The sequence below is a fragment of the Sorex fumeus genome, unplaced genomic scaffold (genome assembly GCF_029834395.1).
Source record: "Sorex fumeus unplaced genomic scaffold, SorFum_2.1 ptg000010l, whole genome shotgun sequence".
Taxonomy (NCBI): Eukaryota; Metazoa; Chordata; class Mammalia; order Eulipotyphla; family Soricidae; genus Sorex; species Sorex fumeus.
In genome coordinates, this window is record NW_026606067.1 from 11,693,263 (window position 1) to 11,700,467 (window position 7,205).

Here is a 7,205-nt window from a genome sequence, read left to right on the forward strand (position 1 = left end):
AGAATGTCATGGGTATTATAATAGGGATCACATTGAATTTATACAGTGCTTTGGGAAGTATTGGCATTTTGACAATGTTAATTCTCCTGATCCTTGAGCAGAGGATATCTTTCCATTTCCTTCTGTCCTCTTTTGTTTACTGAAGTATCGTTTTGTAGTTTTCTTTGTAGATGTCCTTTACTTCCTTAGTTAAGCTAATTACTAGATAGCTGATTTTTTGGGGCACAATTGTGAATGGTATTGTTTTCTTCATGTTACTTTCTTCTCTCTCACTATCTGCATATAAGAAAGCCATGGACCTTTGCGATAGCACAGCGGTAGGGTGTTTGCCTTGCACGCAGTCAACATGGCCTACCCGAGTTCAATTCCTCCGCCCCTCTCGGAGAGCTCGGCAAGCTACCGAGAGTATCTTGCCCGCACGGCAGAGCCTGGCAAGCTCCCCGTGACGTATTCGATATGCCAAACACAGTAACAACAAAGTCTCCAATGGAGACGTTAATGGGCCCACTCGAGCAAATAGATGATCAACAGGAGGGCCTTTACTTACTTACTTATTATAGCCTGCAAATTTACTATACAAGTTTATTGTTTCTAGGAGTTTCTTTGGAGAGGTTTTAGGGTTCTCTAAGTATAGTATCATATCATTTGCGAATAGTGAGAGCTTGATTTCTCTTTTCCTACCGTATGCCCTTAATATTATTTTCTTGCCTAATCGCTATTGCAAGTACTTCCAGTACTATATTGTACAGTACTGGAGAGAGTGGGCATCCTTGTCTCATCCCTGATCTTAGAGGGAAGGCTCTCAGTTTTTCCCCATTGAGGTTGATTCTTGCTGTAGGCCTTTCGTAGATGACTTTAACTATATTGAGGAAAGTCCCCTCTGTCCCCATTTTGGCGAGGGTTTTAATCATAAATGGGTGCTGGATATTGTCAAATACTTTCTGTGTATTTATTCATATGATCATATGATTTTAATCTTTTCTTTTGTTGATATGATGGATTATGTTAATTGATTTCCTAATGTTAAGCCATCCTTGCATAGCTGGAATGAATCCCACTTGGTCTTGGTGTATTATCTTTTTGATTAGTTGTTGAATTCAATTTGTTAGTATTTTGTTGAGTATCTTTGCATCCGTGTTCATCAGGGATATCGGCCTGAAGTTTTCTTTTCTTGTGTTGTCTTTGTTCCTTTGATATTAGAGAGATATGGGCTTCATAGAAACTGGGAGAATTTCTGTTTCTTCAGTTTCCTGGAATAGCTTGAGAAGAATTGGCAATAGGTCCTCTTTAAATGCTTGGAAAAATTTGCTAGAGAATCCATCTGACCTGGGTTTTTGTTTTTGGGAAGAATTTTGATTACTGTTTCTAATTCCTTGATGTTAATAGGTCTATTAAGGTACTCTAGATCTTTTTGATTCAGCCCTGGAAGATTATAGGAATCCAGGAATTGATCCATTTTTTCTAGGTTTTCTTGTTTCCTGGCATACAGACTTTCAGAGTAGTCTTGATGATCTTTTAAATTTCTTTGGTTTCTGTTGGGATATCCCCATTCTCATTTTTGATTTGATTTATTAGGTTTCTCTCTCTCTTTCTTTGTGAGTGTTGCTAGTGGTTTATCTATCTTATTTACTTTCTCAAAGAACCAGCTATTGGTTTCAATGATCTTTTGTATTGTTTCTTTGGTTTCCATGTTGTTGATTTCTCCTTTAAGTTTTATGATCTCTTTCCTTCTTCCTGACTTAGGCTCCTTCTGTTGATCCTTTTCTAAGATCTTGAGCTGTGAAGTCAAGTTGTTTATGTGGGCCCTCTCTTCCGTCCTGAGAAATGCTTGCAGCACATAAATTTTCCTCTTAAAATGGCTTTAGCTGCATTCCATAGGTTCTGGTAGCTCATTTCTTCATTCTCATTTATTTGCAGGTATCTGTTGATTTTGTTCTTGACTTCCTTCTTGACCCACTCGTTGTTCAACATTGAGTTGTTTAATTTCCAGGTGTTTGATTTGGTTCTCCGTATCTGTGTGTGATTCACTTCTATTCTTAGTGAATCATAGTCTGAAAATATTGTTGATACTATTTCTATCTTCCTGATTCTATTGAGGTATGTTTTGTGGTCTAGTACATGGTCTATTTTGGAAAATGTTCTATATGCACTGGAGAAGAATGTGTATTTTTTCTTTTTGGGGGTGTAAAGCCCTGTATATGTCTAGAAGCCCTTTATCTTCTATTTTTTCTTTCAAAGCCAATGCATCCTTGCTGAGTTTTGTTCTTGTTGATCTATCCAGAGGTGATAAAGCGATGTTGAAATCTCAGGCTTCGATTGTGTTGCTAGCACTCTCCTTAAAAACTGTTAGCAGTTGTTTAAATATTTAGCTGTTACCTCATTAGGTGAGTATACATTTAAGAGTGTAATTTCTTCTTGTGCTACATATCCCTTGATGAAGAGAAAATAGCCTTCGCTATCCCTTCTAATGTTTTTCAACATGAAATTAATGTTGTTGGATACTAGTATGCCCACCCCAGCTTTTTTGAGGGAGCTGTTTGCTTGCAGGATTGTTTTCCATCCTTTCACTTTGAGTCTGTGTTTGCTCTGAGTGTTGAGATGAGTTTCTTGTAGGCAGCAGAATGATGGGTTCTGTCTCTGAATCCGTTTTGCCACTCTGTGTCTCTTAATTGGTGAATTTAGACCATTGACGTTGAGAGAGTTTATCGTTATGGGGTTTTGTGTCATCTTTTTGTAAGGGTCTGTTGTTCTTGTAGGGTTTGTCTTGTCTTATAGTAGCACCTTTAGCCCTTCTTTTAGATTTGGTTTTGAGTCTATGAAGTTCCTGAGCTGCTGTTTATTCAGAAAATAGTGTACTGTTCCTTCAAGTTTGAGTGATAGTTAAGTCAGATAGAGTATTCTTGGTGAAGTGTTCCTTTCAGTGAGTTTTTTTGCTATATCCCACCATTGCCTTCGGGCTTAGAGGGTTTCCTCTGATAGATGCTAAGGAGTGCTCCTTTGTACGTGATTTCCTTCTTTAAGCTTCGTGCTTGTAGTATTGTGTCTCTATTGGCAGCATTAATCATTCTAACTATGATATGTCTTGGAGTGTTTTTGTTCGGGTCTCTTTTAGCTGGAACCTTTCAGACTCCTTGAATCTGAATGGCTGCAATGTCAAGCTCTGTGAATTTTTCAGCAATGATTTGTTTAGTTGTGGCTTTTTCATTGGAATTGTTTCCCTGAGCTTCTGGTACTCCAATGATTCTAATATCGTTCCTCTTGGAATCATCTTCTTGGACTCTGATTAGCTCTAGAGCTGTTTTGAGGTCCCTTGCCATTGTTTGTTGTCGCCTGTTGGCTTGGTGCAACTGATCTTCCAGCTCACTGATTCTGTCTTCAGCTGCGGTCGTTCTATTGTTGAGAGCCCAGACTTTGTTTTTTATTTTATCTATGGAATCTTTAATTCATGACATTTCTGTGGTTAGTTTTACAATTTCTGCTCTCATTTCTTCATGGATTTTCTCTATTGTCTGATCCATTGTTTCTTTCATGTCCTCCTCAATATACTGGATATCTGTATGACTGTTTCATTGAGTTCATTGAACATCTTCATGACTTCATATCTGAATTCTTTGTCAGAGAGGTCCCTTAAGTGAGTAGCACCTACTAACACTTCTGGACTCTTTTCATCGTCCTCCCCCCATAGTGGGGATTTGCGTTTTTTCTTCATGTTGATGTGTAGGTATGGGGACTGTGATGTTACACTAGATTTCTTGGTATGACTAAACTACCTGCAGCCCTCCTAAAATCAGACCATGCCCACTTCTACTGAAGACACGCCTAATTCTGAAGAGGGCACGACCCCACGGGAACCTGGTATATGCGGCCGGTAATGACTGGGTGGGGAAGAAGACAGGCACAGTCTTGGGGACAAAGAGGAAGAGGCAGAGGCTCAGGGATCCTTTTGTCCCAGGGTCCAAGAGGACACCTGGGGCACTTGCACGAAGAAAGCCAAGTCCCAGGTTCGAGAAGATTTCAGATGTCCTTTGTAGGATCAATTAATCTCATCAGAGGATTAAAATGAACAACCGTAAGCCTTTGTCTTTAACCCAATGTGTGGGCTAATGTGCACAGGAAGATACCTTTCTGAGGATTTTCACGTGGTGAGGGAAACCAGTTGCTGGGTTTTCAGTGACAAGTAAATGATCTATTTCTGCAAGTTCTTACTTCAGTTAGAGCTCAGTAGTATCTGCACTTTTTCTCTTGCCTTCTTTTACTTCTTTAATACTTTATTCTGTCTTTTTGTATTTTGCAAAACTATTAGGCTTATTATCATTTTTGGTTTGGTTTGGTGGCCACACCTATTGTTCTTTAGTGCTTACTCCTGGCTCTATGCTCAAGAGTCATTCCTGGCAGTGCTCAGGGGATCATATGTGCTGCTGGGGACTGAACCCAGGTTGGCAAAATAAAAGACAAGTCCCTTAGTCTTTGAACTATCTCTCTGGCCCCAGAATTCAGCTATATGATCTCTGTAATTTCAAGATCTCTGAAGGCATTAACATAATAAAAAATTCTGGTATGATTTTGGAGTGTCTTGTTTCATAACTTAAATCAAAGTTTGAGTATTTCTATAAAATATTACAGAAGAAAAATTACATACTTGTGATCATAGAACAATGCTATTTTAATTTACCCAGGAATTTTCTGTGGAAATTAAAAACGTAGTAATTTAATTCATCAATAAAGCAATTAAACTTTTAGGGACTTTTAAAAGGTAATACATATTAGCCATAGAAAAATTAAAATTTAATTTCAATTGATCTTTGAAATACATTTTTATATTTATAAAGTATTAGGAATTGATTTAACAGTGACAGTATATATTCTCAATTATTTCTATTCTAATACAATTTTCAGAAAGGAAATGTACCTATATTTAATAATATGGAAGATAACAAGTAATCAATGGAAAATATTAGCAGTCAAATAGATACTAAGTGTATGAATGAAGGTTTTAACATATTTAATATAATAGAGGTAATCTACAGTTTTTATATTTTATATTTCAGCTAAACATTTGCTAAAGTCAAATGTATAAAATGTTTTAAATATATACATAGGCCATGCAATACAAATCTAAAATATCTCCTTAAGGTTGAGGCATATAAATTTATTAGCAAAATTATTTGTATGATTATTAAAATATCAGCTGCTGATAAACGTTCCAGCCGATAGCACAGCAGTAGGGCATTTGCTTTGCGCAAAGTCAGCCTGGCCGAGCTGGGTTCAATTCCTCTGCCCCTCTCGGAGAGCCCAGCAAGCTATCGAGAGTATCTTGCCTGTGCAGCAAAGCCTGGCAAGCTTGGACTATCACTGTCACTGTCCTCCCATTATTCATCGATTTGCTCAGGCGGGCCCAGTAATGTCTCCATTCTGAGACTTGTTGCTACTGTGTTTGGCATATCGAATATGTCACGGGGAGCTTGCCAGGCTTTGCTGTGCGGTCGAGATACTCTCGGTAGCTTGCAGGGCTCTCCAAGAGGGGCAGAGGAATAGAACCTGGGTGGGCCGGGTTGGCCTCATGCAAGGCAAACACCCTACCTGCTGTGCTATCGCGGGTAGGGCGTTTGCCTTGCACACAGCCAACCTGGCAAGCTACCCACGACATATTCAACATGCCAAACACAGTAACAACAAGTCTAAAAAAAAATGCAAGCAAATTGATCAACAACGGGAGGACAGTGTTGTTGGACAGTGTTGTATTAAAATATTAGGGTGTTTGCCTTGCATGCAGCCAACATGGCCGAAGCGAGTTCGATTTCTCTGCAGCAAAGCCTGGCAAGCTTTCCGTGATGTGTTCGATATGCCAAACACATTAACAAGCCGCATAATGTTACTGGGACCGCTTGAGCAAATTTTTTTTTTATAATTTATTTATTTATTGAATCACTGTGGGAAAAGTTACAGAGCTTTCAGGTTTAGGTCTCAGTCATGTAAATATCAAACACATTTCCCTTTACCAATACTTATTTTTAACCGCGAACCCCAATAGAACCCCACCTCCCACTCCTCCCAATTCCTGTGAGGCAGATGAGTTCTAGTTAACACTCTATCTACTTTGACTAGATTCATTGTTTCGATAAAAGATGCACCATTATTATTTAGAGTTTACGACCCCCCCCCCAAATTCAGACATGCTGAAAAAGCGTTGTGAAATGATTTGCTTTCTACAGCTGGGTTTGAGAATTAAGTGATATCTTGGTTTTGGATTTCTACTATTTTACTTACCCTGGAAGTATTTCTATTAAAAGTTAGATAGTTAAGAGATTGGTTTCTGTGCTCTGGGGCTGTGGCCGTGCCAGAGAGCCGCTCGTGGGGGGCAACTGGTGACCTTGGTAGGGCGTGAAGGACGGACCAGAACGCCCTCCTTCCCATGAGGTCCCTGCCGCCCCCGACCCCCGGCTCAAACCTGCTGTCCACAAGGCTCCCGTACGGCCGCCATCTTTCTTTCCAGAGAGGAGAGGGCGCGCTCGAGCAAATTGATGGACAACAGTAGGCCAGTGATAGTGACAATTAAAATATTGTTGAAGATTTGGAAGAGAAAATGATTAGTAGTAGAACAGTTGTTGTATATGAGTCAGTGTGGCAGCTGTTGTATATGAGTCAGTGTGGCAGGAGCAGAGTATTAGATTTCTTGCTTCTTTATCATCTTAATTTATCTTTTTGTTCCAATCTTAAAAGTCTGAAAGTAAAGACCTGTTGTTAGTCCTCAGAAAAATCTCTTGTGGACATTTCAAAAACCAGAGACCATTGACTATTCAGTAACAAATGTTTCCTCAGATAAGATGTTCCACTCAGTCCCAGCCTGATCTGTGCCTCCTTTCTCGATGTTTCTGTGACCAGCAGAAGTGTGTATTATATAGTTTTGTCCATGCTCATTCAGGAATGGGTCCAAATGTGACTCCCATCCTCAGTGATCAAGCTATGCTAAGTAGAAACTCGAAGATCTGTAGAGATAAATGTGTTTAAATGTGTTCTACTAAAAGGGTGTGTGTGTGTGTGTGTGTGTGTGTGTGTGTGTGTGAAGCAAGATAATTTTTGTTGAATAAAGGAGTGAAATACATGTTCAGAGAGAACACAGATTCTCCGGAGTGGAAAAGCAAGTAGTTCAAAAAGCAAGTGTTCAAGGGAGAACATAGGTTTGAGAGAACAATCCATCCCCAAAG